This window comes from Tamandua tetradactyla, chromosome 25 (assembly GCF_023851605.1).
Source record: "Tamandua tetradactyla isolate mTamTet1 chromosome 25, mTamTet1.pri, whole genome shotgun sequence".
NCBI lineage: Eukaryota > Metazoa > Chordata > Mammalia > Pilosa > Myrmecophagidae > Tamandua > Tamandua tetradactyla.
In genome coordinates this window covers 17,945,001-17,959,549 of record NC_135351.1, presented here as the reverse complement: position 1 = coordinate 17,959,549, position 14,549 = coordinate 17,945,001, and the positions used below count along the sequence as shown (strand labels likewise).

General features: G+C 43.0%; 1 long non-coding RNA gene across 2 annotated transcripts in view; it reads left to right on the top strand.

Moving 5' to 3' along the window:
- Window positions 1–13,447, top strand: part of LOC143669163 (uncharacterized) — a 209,256-nt gene extending 195,809 nt beyond the window's left edge. The window contains exons 3-4 of one of the 2 annotated variants that reach the window (XR_013168758.1): window positions 12,683–12,863; window positions 13,113–13,447. This is a non-coding gene — a long non-coding RNA (uncharacterized LOC143669163). The remainder of the gene's footprint in view (window positions 1–12,682; window positions 12,864–13,112) is intronic. The other variant, XR_013168757.1, reaches the window with a different exon arrangement.
- The last annotated feature ends 1,102 nt before the right edge of the window (window positions 13,448–14,549 follow it).

Genomic DNA, 14,549 nt, shown 5'->3' with positions numbered 1-14,549 from the left:
ACTTCCCACCTAGGGCAGCAGAATGTGGAGAACAGGGGCTTGGTCTTGCTCATGCCAATTTGCCCGTGGCCTTCAAACAGGATCCTAGGGGCTGGTTCCTAGTCCACTGGGCTTGGTTACCTGCTAACAGAGGTCCAGGTACCGGTCTGCCTCCATGCCTTCCCATGTTTCCCAGAATTGCCTGTTGCTCAATTTTCCATTTTCTCCGCTCTCTGTTAGACTTCAGGCTTGGTGCAGAAAAGAGAATAACTTTGAAATCAGCTAGATTGGGGCTCAGCTATGTGCTTTGCCACAAGGTAGCTGTGTGGTCTGGGGCAAAGTACTTAACCTTTCTGACACCCAGTTTCTTGATCTGTGGTAAGAAGATAAGAAGACCTACGTTCAGTGGTTCTGAGGATTACAAAAGAGAATGTAGCTAGAGGGCCACGTTAAGATGAAGTGCTTTAGATTGCAATACTAGTGGTCAATGAGAGGGAGGGGTCAGGGCTGTGAGAATATGAGTTTTTCTTCTATCTTTTTCCGGAGTGATGCATATGTTCTAGAAATGATCATAGTGATGAATATGCAACTATGCAATGATATTTGAGCCATTGATTGCATACTTTGGAAGGACTATGTGGTATATAAAGATATCTCAATACAGATACAAAATTAAAAAAAAAAGAAGTGTTTGTTATTTATTTCAATACCCTGGAGATCATTCACTGATACTGTTCAAAACTAGATTCTGTCTCAGTTGTTCTGGGGCGGGGCCTGAGATTCTGTAGGATTAACAAGCTCCCAGGTGCTGCTGCTGCTGCTGGTTCCTGGACCACACTTCGCGATTCTTCCAAGCACCTGCAGCTACTGAACCAGCACCTCCAACTCCTGCCTTGGCCCTTGGTCTTACTTCAGGCCAGAAACCCCATGGTACACCCTTTTCTACTTCCTTCTTGGCCCGGCTCTGTCTGAAGATGTTCCCCGGATGTCCATACCCTAGAGGACGTAATATCAGAGAAGAACTGACATCATCACAGAGGAGGTAACAATGAAATGTGGAAGTGTGCATGGCAAACTTAAAATCAGAACAATTAACAGAATAGTTGCAGTAACATGTATTCAGTGGGAGCATGTGTGTGAGATCAGTTACATCTATTTAGAATGTCTCAAGAACTTTAATGGTTTTTAAAAAAATTATGATGAATGAACCCTAGGGAACTGGGATGTGGGAAAAATTTGGAGGGCAGTCAAGGTTCTGTCCCTGAGCTGATATAAAGTATGGAAAAATTATAAGAGGGAAGATAAAATTCACGGCGGATGCTCATGCATATCTGTGCTCTAACTTTTCATTCCTGGAAATGTACTGTTTCTTTTTATTCCTTCCCTCACTGGATGCATTGGTATGAAACCTCTGACTATGAGCATTTCCTCAATCCAGAAGTCCAAATTCTGCTCCTTCTTCAGGGCCAGGCTCAAATGCTAAGTCTTTCTTGTAGTCCTTAGTCAATCCACCGATTAAAGGGTAATAGGCATTCTCCAAGCCATTCCAGCCTGAGGTATAAAACTATCCCAGTAATTGGAAACACGTCCAGCTCTGTGAATGGAAGGCCAGTGCTCCGGGCTCTCCTTGTGGTTGTTGGGGCGGGGGGCTGTGGGGAGACCCTCAGTGTGTGCAAATGGCTATAACAATGACCAAGACATGATTGCAGCTACCAAAAGGAGAATCCACAGAGATGGTCTGAGAGCTGTAGATTGTGTTCCCACCATCTGCTTTAGGGAGTCCTCCTGAGGGAGGAACCTGTGTGGCTCTCTCCCCTTTCTGGTCCATTGGGTTTGGGGTTGCAAGAGGATCTTCACAAAGGGCTGATTTGAAAGGTTCAAATGTGGACAGTCCTTTGTCCTCCTGTTTTAGCTTGCTAAAGTTGCTGAAATGCAATATTCCAGCAATGGGTTGGCTTTGACAAGGGGATTATTAACTTCCAAACTTACAGTACTGAGGCCATGAAAATGCCCAAATCGAGGTATCATGAAGATAACTTGTTCATGAAGACAGGCCGCAGGAGATCCAGGCCTCTTCTGTCACATGGCAAGGCACATAGCTGGTCTGCTTCTCTCCCTTGTGTCCTGTCTTTTGTTGCTTTCAGCTTCTGGCTGCTCCATCTGTAGCTTTCTTTCTGAGCTTCTGTGCTTTTTCTATTTCATACTCTTATAAATGGCTCCAGAAAGAGGATTAAGACCCACCTGAGGCAGTCCTCAATGGAAATAACCTCATCAAAAGATCCTATCCACAATAGTTCTACACCTACACTAATGAATTAACTTTAAGAACATGATCTTTTTTGGGTCCATAAAACCTCCAGACCACTGGACACCTCCCTTCCCATAAAGCCTCCTGGTCACTCTTGCAAATAGAGCAGGCTTCCTGTTGTTGGTCATTAGTAGTCAGTACTCAGCTTAGAGAAATCTTCTCCCTCTCTAGGTCCTGAACTTGAATTACCACACTCATTATCTGTACTTCCTATTGTATCCTCTATACAAATGTATTGTCTCACAGGCTAGACTGAATTGCCTGTTAAAGGCAGGATTCCTGCTTCATCTGTCTTTTTATTTTTTGCATTGACAGTATTTGAAAGTATGAACTCCATGGATGAGTGGAAAGTTAGCATGCTTTTAAACCATAATAGTCTTATTATCTGGAATTGATAACCCACCTTCAGTTTTTTTCTTATCCCAGCTATTACTGACTCTTGAAACTTTTGGTGTAGTTGAAATGGGCAGATATACCATTTGCTTTACTACATGGATCCTAGAAAGTATCACCAGGCCATCTTTAAAAATACAATGCATCCAGGTAAACTACATATCATCTAGAATTTGCCATTTTAACCATTTGAGAATGTACAATTCAGTGGTGTTAATTACATTTACAATGTTGTACGACCATTACCACTATCTATCACAAAAATTTCCATCACTCCAAATGGAAACTCCTACCCATTAAGCAATAACTCCTCATTCCCTTTCACTCCCACCCCAGTCCCTGGTAACCTGTCATCTACTTTATTTTCTCTATGGATTTGCCTTTTCTAGAAATTTTGAATATGTGCAATTGGACAATATCTGTCCTTTTGTCTCTTGTTTATTTCACTCGTGATGTTTCACAGTTTATCCATGTTGTAGTATGTATCCACACTTCATTTCTTTTGATGGCTGAATAGTATTCCATTGCATGAGTAGATCCACTCATTGTTTATCCATTCATCAGTTGATGGATGCTAGGTTGTTTCTACCTTTTTGCTATGGTGACTAATGCTGCTATGAACAATGGTGTGTAAATATATTGACTTCCTGTTTTCAGTTATTTTGGATATGTACACAGGAGTGGGATTGCTTGGCCACTAGGCCATTTGTAACTCAAAAGCCAAATAGTTTTGTACCTGGAAATACAATGTTTTTCTCAAAATCCATTGATAAGAAAAGGAAAGTAGGATGCTTGACACTTGTTTTAAAACTCTTTAAGCATTGTAATTGACATTCCTTATTTTTCTTGCTTTGGAAACCATTCTCTGCTAAGTCTGTGAAAACCTACCTCCGATCCTGGTGGCAGCCTGTGCCCTAAGTGTGTTGGGAGGGTTATCCTTCCTTGGTCTTAGAGTTGGCCAGTTCCTGGTCTTCAGTATCAAAAGGAGCAGAGGGGGAGGGAAGTGTGGGCCTCTTCTAGAGCAGCTAAAAAAAAAAAAAAAAAAAAAAAAAATGTCTCTGGCAGGAAGATTAGGGTGGAAAGGAAATTTTGGACCATAAATGCAAGCGTTGCTTTAATTCATGCTTCCTATCACCTCCCCCCCTTCCTGTACCCCCAGCTGCTTCACTCATAGGATCATCGCCGAGAGCCAGGTTTAAATTTGGTTTACCGGGGAAGGCGTCATCCCCATCATGACAGTAAATCACAGCGGATGGTGGTGCAGCAGCTCACAGTTAATGGGATTACCCTGCCTTGTGACTCCTGCTGGGCACACAGACCCGGGAGAAGCCTCTGTGTCCACTGACAGGGATGCTCAAGCTGTTCTGCACTCTGCAGAAAAGGTTTCCTAGCACATGACGTGCGTGTTGCATTAGTGACTCTACGAGTTCCTGATTCGGGTGGTTGGATGAGCTTCGGGAGGTAAGGAGGAGCTTCTCTTGGGGTCCCCTCCACCCCCTTCTGTCCAGCTTTGCTTCTCTGAGTAGAGTTTAAACAGCAGATTTAAGTGGTAGCTTTGTTGGCTTATATGACCTCCCTGCAACCCTCATTGTACAGAAAAGGTTATCCCCAGTCATCCCTTCCAGGCCCACATGGTTCTGCAAAGCCTCCCGCTCCCATCCCCCACTCCCAATCATGGAGTGGGAGCTGGGAAGGATGCTCAGGAGAGGGTGATGGCTGCAGTCATGCGTAAGTGTGGTTGTTATTTAAAGTGTTTGTCTCCAAAACAGTTAACTAGTGTGCCCTGTATGGGCAAGGAAAAGAATGGTTGTTTTTTGACCTCTTTGAGGATGTAGGCTATTCTTGGCCAAGTAGTCTATATTATCAAATTCAAATGCATCTCTTTTGTAAAGCATGAAGAAATAAAGGCAATTGGTTTGCAATAACATAAGAGATTTGAGTACTGGGGGGTCCTCAGCAGGCATTTCCGGAGTCCTATGGGCATCCTGGGATTCATGGTTTTGACTGGAGGCATGTTGGCTGGAGTTTGGAAGTAGGATTGTTTCAGAGTTGGGGTACCGGGCTACATCATTATGTTGCAATGAGATTTCTCTTGGTATTTCATTACTTTATAGACCAATATTGACTGAGCACCTACTCTGTGCCATGTGCTGTGCATGCATTGACGCTAGAAAGACAAGTGGCATGCCTCTTATGCTGGAGAAGCTTGTGGAGCAGTGAGGGAGAAAGTTATATAAACTGTGGGTAGTAACGTAATGTGATAAGTGCGGGTGTGTGTCTATTTGTAACATGGATGTTTCCAGGCCTCGCCAGCCTGTGGGTACAAATGAGGCCAAACTCACTGTCAAAACTCAAGTTACTCTGGGCTGTACCTCCTCCCCCAAATGGCAGAACCTCAGCCAGTTATTTCTGTGAGTCCCTGGACTCTCTCTTATGGTTTTTGGCTTGGGTCCCTGTGATGCCTCTTGCCCCCAGAACCACTTCTGGATGTTGCCTTCTGTGGCCAGAATTCCCTGGAATAACCCTCATTCTTTTTTCTGCCAAAAGTCTCCCTCCTGGGGCTCCTGGGACTCCAGCCCCTGTGGGGCCACAGTCCTGAGCCCCCCTGCTTTCTGGGCGTGGGAGGAGAGAATGCCACTCTCCTCTGTTCAGGGTCACATTTTGTTCTTCACCGGGACATGAAGTAGCATGCTTGTGCCCCTGTGTCTCAGACAATCTGTCTGTCTTCCTTTCTTTTTCTTTCCTTCCCTCTCTTTCCCTTCCTTCCTTACCTTTCCTCCATCTCTCCCTTCCCCCCTCTCTTCCTTTCTTCCCTACCTTCCACTGGATAACATACACAACATAAATTTTTACATTTACAATGTTGTGCTGCCATCATTAACCATCCTTTACCAAAACCTTTCCAACACCCCAAACAGAAACTCTGTACCCATCAAGCAATAATGCCTCATTCCCCCATCCCCATCCAGCAGCAGTCTACTCTCTGACTCAATGAATGCACCTATTCCAGTATTTGACAGGAGTAAAGTCATACAGTATGTGTTCTTTTGTTTCTGCCTTATTTCAGTCAACATGCTGTCTTCAGGGTTTCACACTGTCTTTGAGCAAACAGCACCCTTGCTTTCACCCTGGAGTGCCTCTCTCCACAGAGCTTGGGCATGGGTCCCACGGTCAAATCCAGGGACCAACATCTCCCACAAATCCAGTAAGTACCTCCTCCCAGACATCCTTCCATCTGTGGGATCTATACCCATCTCTTCTGCTCATTCCTTTCCCTTGCATGCATCGCCTCTTTTAAACAGATGACATTTGCCAGCCACTGGCCATCAGTTCATCAGGCAGTCACAGGCTTAATTCCTTGTAAGTGTGCCCTTCTCTTCCGACGCTCAGGATTTTATTTCAGGCCCTCATTACTTCACTTGGAGTGTTGCCATAGTTTCCTAATTGGCTTTGCTGCCTCTGGTCTCAGCTCACCTCCACCTTGCAGCCAGAGTTACTTCAATAAATGACCATCCTTGGATGGGGTCCAGTCTGAATCGGCCTTATACAGAATTCCCCTTGCTAGTTAGACCCAGGTCCTGGGGTATCATTAAAATCTCATCGTTAGCTATTGGCCTATTAAATATTTTTATGGATGTTTTTTACCTTATCCATCTCCCACCAGAATTTGAAACAGATTCCATCAATCATTCTATTTAGTCCCAGCCCATCAGTAGCAATGGGAAGTGGCCATTTAGAGCCCACAACAGCATTTGTTCCACCTGGACATTTTTGAAATTTGAAAGGATTCAACTCTTATGGAGATGTTCATCCTTACCATATTTCTAAATGAAAGGTTGGATATGGCTCAATAATAATTTTTTCATCATGGCCTCTAAAGACTATGCCTAATATGGATCTGTGGTGACTGCTAGGCTGGCCTGGTGCATCATGTTATCTATTTGTAGAAAGCACTGGACAAATAGGAAAATGCTGTGAGAAGTAAGGTTTTTTAATCAGTAGTATTGAATGAACCAGATGGTGATATAAGAAACAGAGAAAGTGTGACTTCCTTGCAAGGGTTGGCTTTTAGCCTTGACCAACATAAAAGAAATAATAACATTAAAAAAAAAAGTTTTCTAAGGCCAGGAAGAGCCATAAGTACTTAGCATGCATTAAATTAACACCTAGGAAAATTTTTATCATGATGTATAAAACTTAGATTATTCTCTCTCTTTTTCATTTGCTTGAAGATCTTTTCTTAGGATTTGTGCCACCAGATATGCAGACTCAGATGCTAGGAGATATTGGAGGCTTCCTTATAGAGAGGACTTTGCCTGCAGAGCTGAAAAACCCTCTGCCTCAGTCAGTCACCCCCAAACCAAGAGGATGCCGAGGCTATTGCTCCAAGAGAAGAAAACCAGAATCTTGGTGAAGAAGGCAGCGCCCCCCACCCCCCTTCATTAAATAAAGATTTCATTATTTTACCCTTTACCATGACATTTAGTTGTAAGGTAAAGGCTAGTTGTAGAAAGAAACTTAGGAAGGCTGTATTAGGCAAGAACATCTTCACATTGGAAAAGAAAATTGCCCCTGTCTCTGCGGAGGGGCCAAGATTTAGACAGCCAGAGGCCAGGACATTCTCATATGGGAAAAGCTAAAGTGGAGTGGAAAGGAGAATGGTGGAATCCTAAGACAGTGGGGCCAGGGACATCACTAATGAAGAGGTGTGTTTTGAAAAATAATAGGAATTTCCTGAGTTTCTAGGCAGAATAGGGAGTTATTATGGAGGCTCATGAAAACCAGGAAAAGAAGTTTCAATTTAACATTGCAAGAAGCTGGAAGCCGTGGAATGTTTCTTCAGCAGAGGAACAAAAATGAAACAGATCTGGAGAGAAAGAGCCTGGATTTGGGGACATGATTTTAGATGAGAGAGATTGGCTTGATGAGTGTGGTTGCTTTGGGAAGGACTATGTGCAAGAGAAAATTCAAAGGAAAAAAGTGTTTTGAGATTTGATAACTGATTAGGAATGGAAAGGGAAAGAAGGTGGTGTCCAGGATTTGGGCAAAAGGAGACCAGGGGTGCCACGGGTCAAATAATGAGGCAAAGAGGAACTAGTCTGTAGGGAGGGCTATATATTTCATTTTGCCTGAGTTTAAGAAAATGATAGGAAACCCAAGTGGAATTCAACAGACGGGTTGCTGTGTGGATCTCTGGAGACAGAGATATGTTTAGAAGTGATGATTGAATCTGTGAGAGTGGAATTTTTTCTTAGAGAAAAGCCAGGGTCCAAGTCTGGGCCTGGGGCTGGAAGTTGAAGAGGAACCTAGGATGGAAATCAAATGTCCCCGGCCAAGGACTCCTTCAAGTGCAAACCTTGCCCCCCCACCCCACCCCAACCCTAAAGGATACCTTGCTGCCTTCTGTTCAGGGCCTGGTACCCACCCTTCCCAGGTTATTGGCAGCTCCAGGTTGCTGCTGGGAGAAGCAAAGCAGGGCTGGGAGCCCGTGACAGTATGTAGGGTGATTGCTACATTATTTGAACTGCCTACTTTGGTGGCTAGTGTAAGGCACAATTTCAAATACAGTGTTTTCTGTCCACTTCAGTATCCATGTTATCTATTGCTTAAGCTGATGCTTTAAAAAGGGCCATGTGATTGAGTTTCCAGTTTAGCAAGCAAAAATACAGGATGCCCAGTTAAATTTGAATTTCAGATAACACTGGAAAATACTTTAGTATAAGTGCCCCAAACATTGTGAGGTATATTCTTATACTAAAGAAGAAGAAGGAGGAGGAGGAGGAGGAGAAAAAGGAGAAAAAGCAGCAGAAGAAGAAAAGTTCATTTGAAATTCACATTGACCTACATGGCCTGTATTCCATCTCTATCCTCTGATGAACCTTCTGACTTGGATAGCAAGGAGGCCAGGTTAACTCCTTTTCTTAGCAGAGGTGCCCTCTCCCCAAGGTATCCTTCATTCTCTTGTTTTCTTCCCTCCCATAGAATCAGATAGCCTCATTCAGAATCAACAAGCAACTGTTCCATATCATGTTCCTGAAAGGGCCCAAATTATTTTCACATAGGAAATAGCAAAGGTTTGCGACCTGCTGGGGGCAGAGTGCCACATATGCAAGTCAGGTGTTGTTTTGCAGAATACTATGAGATTGAAATGATTTTACCAGCAATCTGAACTATATGACTATACTTGCAGGCATACAATAAAACATTGCAGTAGAAAAATGTATATGTCCAAAATAGAATCATGCTTTTAAGTCATTCCATTGATATTCTGAAGGATAATATATTGAAGTATTTGCATGTATTTTGTTCTTCCTGCTGTATTTTTACCTCCTCCATCCTGTAAAGCTAACACACGGCTTTGTGTTTATTGGCTTCAGGAATTTTGTGTTTCAAAGGCAAAGCACAGTTTCTTGTGTTCCCAGAAGACATCCTTACCCAATGTTTTATTCCAAAGAGTCTTTGAGGAGGATTAAACTCAGTGGTTCAGGAGAGGAAGGGGATCAAGGAAAATGTTTGGAGTTGAGGAGTTGAATGGTCAATGTTGGTGGGTGGAAATTAGAGATTCCGTAAGAGGTGGGCTTTGGGGTTTTCAAGTATGGAGGAGGTCCTGGGCCCCAATTGTGCATGGTGCCACCTGATAACAGTGGCAGGATGCCAGTAAGAAGATGGATAAGCATCCCGTGGGTGTCTGTGGATATGGCCATGGGGGCGTTTTTCTGAGTAGCATGCTCAGATCTTTCCAGACAATCAGCAGTGCTCAACAGCAGTGGGCAGAAGGATGCTGGTCATGAAGACAGCCTTGGGTACCTTCCTAACCTCCTCCTCCCTCTGCCATGTTCTGCTATCACAGAACATGAAGCATTGAAGTAGGGCATAAAGTCCCATTAGTGACTGAGACTGACTTTTCCACCACACCAGGCAGGTGGGATCTGGAAACAGAGTAAATTTGATTCAGAAAAGGTTAAAAAACGTGTTGTTTTTGCTTCTTAGTGTTGTTGACTAACTTTCCTCCCCGATTTTCCTTTCTGTTCATTCTTTTAGTCTAAGGGGTCACAGTAACGAAAAGTCTAAGGAGGCTCTGTTGGAGATAAACTTGAAGTTGGGGAAATTCTATCCTTTAACTTAATGCCTGCCCACCCCCACCCCCCACCCCAGGATTATGAAAATATCACCATTTAAAAAGTTTTGGCAGCTGAACCCTTCAGTTCAGCACCACAAGAATGAAGTAAGAAAACCTTATGTTATCTCATAGGGTAAAGCCGTGCACAGGATGCTGACCTTTAAAAACCCAGTGCCCAGTCTAACACAATGACACTATTTATAGACCAACAAGAATCGTGGTCAAATGTGATGTGTAGAGAGAAATAGGAAGAAGGAAGGAGCAAGCCATAGAGATCTGAGGCTGAATTGAGAAGGACCCCCCCACTCTACCCCCCCTGCAAAAATCCAAGACACATCTAACTTTTGTAGGGTTTCTGTGTTTAGCAGGAAGTTGAGATGACTCACTGTACCCTGTCTCCCTTGCCCTATGCTCCCATTTTTCACCTCCAAGGTTTTTAAAGTCCCAGTTTGTGAAGAAAAATTGCACAGCATGACAAAAGAATGACTATGGCCAATTTTTCATGTCTGTATATTTACAAAGCATACAATGATTGGTCTTAGTATCTTCATGTGACCTGGATGAAGCATGAGCTTCATCCTGAATGAGCATGCCCTGGAGGGAGCCCAGCATGCCTTCTTCATGTCTCCCTTGGGAAACCTAGATGAAGAGACCTTGGCCTCCAACTCTTGTCATGTTTCTGACATGAAAGGAACCTTCTTCAAATGAAGATTCAAGAGCAGTTCAAGCTTCTTTGACTTTTCTATCAGCCTTATTAGGTCTTGAGTTAAAAAGAGAGCAGGGTAGGGGGAGGGAGAGAGAAAGGAGAGAGACTCCCTCCTCCCCCACCTCCGCCAAGTTAAGAATTTCTTTTTTTTTTGCTTTATCTTCTGCTCTTCTCCTAATTGCCACTTACTGGGCAATTCCTTTCCTAGATGGGCCTCCACTTCACTGTGGCCACAGACTATTATGATTTAAACATTAAAATGAGATATCCTGGCTTACCCATTTCCTTTTAACGGATGACTTTTGGCAATCAATAGAGGAAATGCAGGAATGCTAACAGATGTGTGATCCCATTTGAAAGTGTTGGATTAAGTGATAGGTGTTCAAGGAACAAAGAGGACATAGTTTAGAAATGAGTTGTTGTTGCTTTTAATCTCTGGTCGTTGTCACTGTTATCACTTGCATTTAGAAAAGCAGTTTGATAAAAAAATCATTCTGATCTGGATTTTTTTTCCCCTTAAATCTCCGTGATTCCTTAGGTGGCAGGGTGCTGTAGATATATAAAAATTGGAATTGGAGAGAGAGAAAGGAAGTTATAATCTCTCTGGTAGAAACAAAGCCAAACCACTATTTGCCCAGTCTCCCTCTGTATGTTTTCTCTTTCTAATGTTTGCCATTTATAATGCCCCCGAATTTGCCCATGGGCCACTCCTGTGTTTTGTCGTTGGTTAGAAACTTTGAATAACAGTTCAAATACCACAGGTGAGAAAAGAAAGAATTTTGCATGAGTTTAAGGGGCTTTCCTGGGAGATGATGTGTTTTGTGGCCCAACACTTCATTACTTAGCCTGTAGATTTGGTTTCTTTTGAAAACAAACCCTAAGCCTGGAACTTTCCACGCTAAGAGTCCACGTCGGTTTCCAGAAAGCCAAGTAAGACATAGCTGAGTAAAACCAGTACTCAGTATGAATGGTTACTGCTGTTATTTTTCTCACTGGGAAAGCTGGGGACGTCAAGGATAAAATGATCTTTGTGTACAGTGGTGATATTTCTCCATGTCTCAGCCTTTTCTTGAGAAGGGCTGGAGGCCGAGCGTGGGGGAGAGAAGCTTTTGTGGGAAACATTGGTTGAGTCGTACTTGGTGTCCAGTCATCTCAGAAGTCATAACGTAACTTCCCGCAGTCATGTCAGAGGGCAGGGGGATATAAATGCACCAGTTCTTCTGTTTGGATTGTGCAAGCAAACAACTCAGCTTTAGCAATTTCCAAAGAGCCTGAATTAATATCGCTGAGTATGGTCCCTGTGACAGCACTTTCTCTGTTCGCCACCCCCCAGCCCTCACAAAGAAACTGACTTCTGCTGCTTATTATTCTCAAACAGATGGGAACGATGCAGATGCATAACTGCAAACCTCAGAGATGAATACGCGAAAGATGGGCATGTGATTCTTCCCTGCAAACACCCGTTTGTCCTCAAAGCGTTTTAGGCCTTGCTGCACAGACGTTTGACACACTCTCGTTTTTTGGTTTTCTTCAATTTAAATGTGGTAAATAATAGGCAGTCGAGTGAAAGGAAAGGCTAGGGATTTCAAAGCAAAGATAGTAGGCTGGTGGCAAAAAGGAAGAGTCTCGCCAACCCCCCACCCCCACCCCTTCTCCCCACTCCGCCTTTGTAGGAGATTTTAACTATGAGGCTCCCTGGAGTTTTACATCAGTGCTTAGTTTAATCCTAAAAGAAGTTGCATCAGACGTGGCAACTTTTGCCTGCTTTGTTTGTATTCTCTGTGGTGAGTGAAGTATTAATAAATGGCTCCCTGGGGGAGCTTGTGTAACCCATACTAGAAAACAAATTGATATGTAAAATTCTTGGAATGGTATAGACGAGATAACCATATTTACTGCTGGATATTTACTCTCCATCCCACAATTTCAGAAGAAAATCAAGAAAAGTGTGTGGTCCACATAATAACATAATATACAACCCTCCCTTTTTTTCCCCTTCACCCACAAACTTTTTTGCTTTTAAACAGCAACTAAAACCACAGGTAGATACTTTAGTAAGCACATTATAATATTTCCAAGAGACGTGAAGGAATGTAAGAGAATAGTCAGTTGTTTGCTATTGAGTCAAGAAAGGGGGAGAAAAATGATTAATCTGGCCACTTCTCTCTGCTTCCAGCTTACTGTCCTTCTTCCACCACTCCTTTGATACCTTTGAGTTGAGAATTAAAGAGATGTGGCCTGCCTCAACTTTAGATCAGTCACAAGCCGGACCCCAGAACTGTAGCTAGTTCACCTCTACCAGGCTAAAAGTGTTTGAGAGACAAAATGGAAACTTGCAAGTTAAGAAACACCCCAGGGTAATAAGTTTTCTCTTTGTCTACATTATTTTCTTCCCAACACATGCAATCTCTATAGTGCTTCGTGTAAAGAAACCTTCCTCTCTAAGTAGCAAGGAGTAGCTTGCAGAAGAGAGAAAAGATCCAAGATCTACTGTATTTTATTGATTTATGTCTGGTCTTGTGCCAAATTGTTGTTAGATACACGCATAATTAACTTTGCCACTGATTGCTGGGTTCCTTACTCCAAGTCGTTTTTTTTTATTGCAGTTTCATTGATGACCTTGGCATAGCCAAAGATTAATGAAGACAGATCCAAGTCCCTACTACTAAGGAAAAAGCCTCCAAGCAAATGATAGTGGACTGGAGAGTTATCTTCATGGACAAAAGAAGTACTTTACATTTATGACAAGTCAAAGGAGACGTTTGTGTGATCGTATTTAATAACCCCACTACTGCTCTGTAAAGGTTCAGGCCTCCCTGCCATGTTACTCATCAAATGAATATTGGGAAACTAGAGATGACAAGAATAAAAGAAAGTAGCTGCCTCTAACTTGGTCATGGCATTTGGCCAATTGGAGCTAGTCAACCTCAAGCTCTTAGTAGACAAGGTAATGGTAGGGATGGGTAATTGCAGGGCTGCCTCCACTCATCCATGGGCTCTTCTGGGTGGGTACTATGAGGAGGAACTAAATCCTAGGTCACACTAAAGTGTTCTAGTTTCGAAAGCCATGTCTCTAGGTACCCCCAAAATGCTACAGTGCTTGACTGCAAAGGCTATGCAAATATGAGAGCTGTTTAAGGCTGATGGGTGCTTTTTCTTCACATTGTGACTCAATTCCTTTTCCTCCAAACTCAGATTTTTCTTTCGTAACCTATCACACTCCACTCACAAAAATTGCATTGGGTTGCAATGGAATGGAAGATGATTTTGTAATTTTCATGACCTGCCTTATTTTTCCCTTTTAATTATCTGTGCTTAAAATATGAGATTTTTTTTTTTTCTCTTAAGAGTACAGGGCAGAAAAACAGTCCCTGGTCAAGGTGACATGTCCGTGAAACAGCAAGATCCCTAAAGATTTGGTTTCTTTCTGCTAATACCTCTAAGAATTTCCCCACACAGCTATAGTAAGATAAATCGACAGATAGGAGATGCATGGCCTTAGCAATTTCTTTCAATGGATAATTCCTGTGATCATCACATTTCATTCTCCAGTACACTGGCCTCATTTACCAACCTCCTTCCTGGTGACGTGTGTGCTTAAAAAAGCCACCAAGTATTAGTACCAGTTGGGGTGATTGGCCAGCTCCCTGCCGATAATATTTATTCACAGTAAAGGGGACCACACTGAACCAAAATGAATAAGGTCTACAGAAGGTTCTCAGGAAGGAGCCAGTGGACAGATGGCAAAACAGACTTGGGCCTCATTTTCCATCCGGGTCTCCAAATAGCCAGAGGAGCTGTGCTCAGGCATTACACACACATACATGCATCACCTTGTATCACTTTGCCCTTGTCTACTTGGTGTGTTAACTCTTTTTTCTGTGATTTCCCCCCTCGTATTTGCAGAAAAATGGTTTACTTTTGTAAAAACTGGGAAATGCACCATCATATCAGGCTTCAACTAGCCTCTTGCTTTTTTCCTGATACTCTCTGTTCTTGCGCTGTAAGCCACACATCTTGGAACTGAATCCAGGCTGGTGAAT